The sequence below is a fragment of the Anas acuta genome, chromosome 27 (assembly GCF_963932015.1).
Source record: "Anas acuta chromosome 27, bAnaAcu1.1, whole genome shotgun sequence".
NCBI lineage: Eukaryota > Metazoa > Chordata > Aves > Anseriformes > Anatidae > Anas > Anas acuta.
Window position 1 is genome coordinate 3,040,373 of NC_089005.1, and position 3,252 is coordinate 3,043,624.

Here is a 3,252-nt window from a genome sequence, read left to right on the forward strand (position 1 = left end):
ACCAATTAGGCTAATGCATTTCTAAAGCTCCCAGAGTTTGTGGAATTCAAGAAGGCAGAAGATCAACCACTGCAAAGCAGCAAACCTTCTCCAGCTACGTTTTGCTTTGCTGGCTCTCACATCTCCAGCATTAACCTGCTTACAGCAGCTGAAGCTGTACCCCCTGCCATGGGGCTCACAGACTCCTCTTCACCAAAATTAGGAGCAGGGTTTTCTCTGTTGGCATGAGCAAAATGCCTGCAGGGATGGAGGAACCCCGGCCATATAAAGGGAAGATAAGAATTTAGCCTTGTTAGCTCACTGTTGTGATGAACGTGAAGATCTAATTTTGCCACATCAATGTTAACATTTCCATGGGCTTCTCAGGTATTTGCAGGCATCTGCTCTTGATGTTTCTGAGGCTGACCTCCCCTCCTGCCTCCCATCCCTGAGACTTGGCTGGCTCCAGCATCTCCCCAGCCCACCACGACACCTTTGCAGCAACGGAGTGAAGGGGAGTGAAGTCCCTCCTTTACCAAGACAGGCTCCTGGCGGTTGAACCACGAGGTGTGCTAATATTGGCCTATACACGCCTTGAGCAGTTGGAAAGCAGATTTTCCTCCTTATATGTTGCCATTTCTGGTGGTGGGATCAGAAATCAAGCCTGGTAGTGAAGTTCATGGCTCTGAACTGCCAGTGTTAAACCAGCATAGCAGTGTTAAACCATATAGCGGTGTGAAATAGGACAGCAAACAGACTGAGGCCAATCTTTTTCCCTGTCTTCTTGAGTTACTGTAGCAGCTCTTTCTCTTCCCACCTGTGCTGTCAGATCCTCTTCTTACCCCAATTTGCCTGAGCAGACCACAAGATGGCAAGGCTGTACCGAACATGCCCGGGACAAGTGCTGCGGATGCAACAGGTGTTTATTGGCCAATTTGATGTTTGCCACCTGCTTCAATAGATGCTGAATTGTATTTTTATACATAGCTGCCAGCAAAACAAATGTCCCCAGTATCCTGCCTGATGTGAACACTGGGTTCTGGAGCATTTAGGCATGATCCCTTTGCAGCACCAGGAAGGGGTATATGATTCTTACGAGTCCTCTGGAGCCTCTTAATATGCCCAGATCCATATGTAAATATAGCTTGAGATGAGATTTATATTCAGATATGTCCCGGTGAAGCCAGCAAACACTCCAGGCATGTTACAAATGAAACAACAACCCAACCAAGCCTTGTAATTTAATTTAACTGCCTCTTTTGGGGTATGTGTCATGCATTCAGAATTAGAGAACTGAATTCCCAATCAAATGTTCTTTGGATATAACAACATAGTGAAAAGCATGGAAGTGCCTTAAAATAGCGTACTAACAACCACATGGAACCTATTCTTTTGGCAAAAGGAGGAGGCAATTTATAGGTCTGGACTCACTGCTCATAAATAAGTACATGTTCCTTTTTCTTTGCATTGGCATGTTTTTGGCTTTTCAGATTTTCTGTGCACTTTATAAATTCTCAGCTAACTGTTCAGACAGGAGATGGGAATGCACAGGCATTTGACGAGGGGGAGGGCATGAATTTATCCCATTTGAACTGTCTGAAACAAGTTCTCTATTAACATTGCAATGAAATTCCTCCTGGGCTGGTTATTCCAAGTTTTCCTGCCATGCCTATTCTGCTTGAAAACCCTGAGACCAAACCAGCTACTTGGTTTACTGAGCACGTTCTGAATATTATTTTCCTTAAGAGGAGTGGCAGCAAGTGAATTTAAGCAAGCAGCAATTGCAGTTTGTTGCCTCCACGTTTTGTGATGTTTGTTAGCATCAAAATGTCACATGCCTTTCTTGAGGTAGGTAAATAGGAGCTTGATTCTGGAGCAAGGCAAAGACAGGCAGAACACCAGAAACACAGTCTGGTGATTAAATACAGCTGCCTCACAGGCTACCACACAGCAGTGCTTGAGCTAAGTACTGATAAAAAGTGATTTAAGAGAGATTTTCCTACGCAGAAAGTGATTTTGCTGTGATGGTGTTCTGAATGAGGACTACTGAAACTGGAAAAGAGTTGTTTTTCCAAAAGTCAAGATAAATATGATTAACAGTACCGCTTGTAACCAGCAGATTTGGTTTGTCCTCCCTTTTACATATGCCCAAGGAAAGAAATACTTTTAAAAAATAAGGCTAACTGGTAATATTCTCCCTACCAGCCTCCTCCTCCACTACATCTCCGGATATAGCACCATTAGTTTGAGATTTTTATGACTCTCAGGGGAAACGCGGAACATTCCTGAAACTGAAGTAGCATTTTGGAATCCCTGAGCTGGAGTCCAGATAGCGTGGTCTCTCTCAAGGATAAATCATGGGAGCTGCCAACATATGGGATATTTGATTTAAGAGGCATGGGGCCAATAAACTTTGATACTGTTACTTGATTCACTAATAAATAGCAAATGTTTCATCTCAAGCTAGCTCAGTGTGATTTCCAGTAGCAACGTGATGATAAAGAAGTGTCACAACTAAGGGTAGGTAGTATTAATAAAAACCTAACATCACGAGCTAGCTTTTGCTGCCAGCTGCCTCCACCTCAGCAGCTGTAATGAGGGAAAAACTACCCGTGAGGGAGCAGACAGCAGCTCTTCAGCTTCGTGTCAACACCAAACAACGCAGTGTGATCGTGAATTTTATCAAAATGACAATTTAATTGTAAAAAAAACAACCAACCAGTGAAACAAAAGAGCCTGGCTTAGCAAAACCTTAGCTGGCCTGAAATACTGCAGTGGATTTAATTTTGTCCAAGTGGAATTTCTCCAGCTTTCAACTCTGTGGAGTTGGTCTGTTATGGTTAAAAACTCATGAGTATTTGAAATATACTTGTCGGAAGGGAGACGCTGTGCTAGCTGGGGAATGTGTTGCTGTGTTCATTCATTCCTCTTATCATTACTGGTAGGTTAACATGAAAACTGGACAGAAGGTGGGTTCAGCATTCAGCAGCATGGGCTGGGTTGTTATTTCCTAGCTGTCAGCTATGCTTTCCACCATAAAGGTTGTCATCTATAACGTGGTGATGTCATGTCATCTATAACTAGATGTTTCCCTGGCCAACCATGTTTTTATTGTGAGCTTAAGGCCGTGTAACTGATGAAAAGTTGGGATTTGGAGGTGTGAGATCCTACTATTGACATTCCATTCTGATATTCAGTAACGATATGGAGTCAGGTAATGGTTGCTCTGTGTTACTGTTATTAAAATGTTGTCTGTGCTAAGCGAGCCTCAAG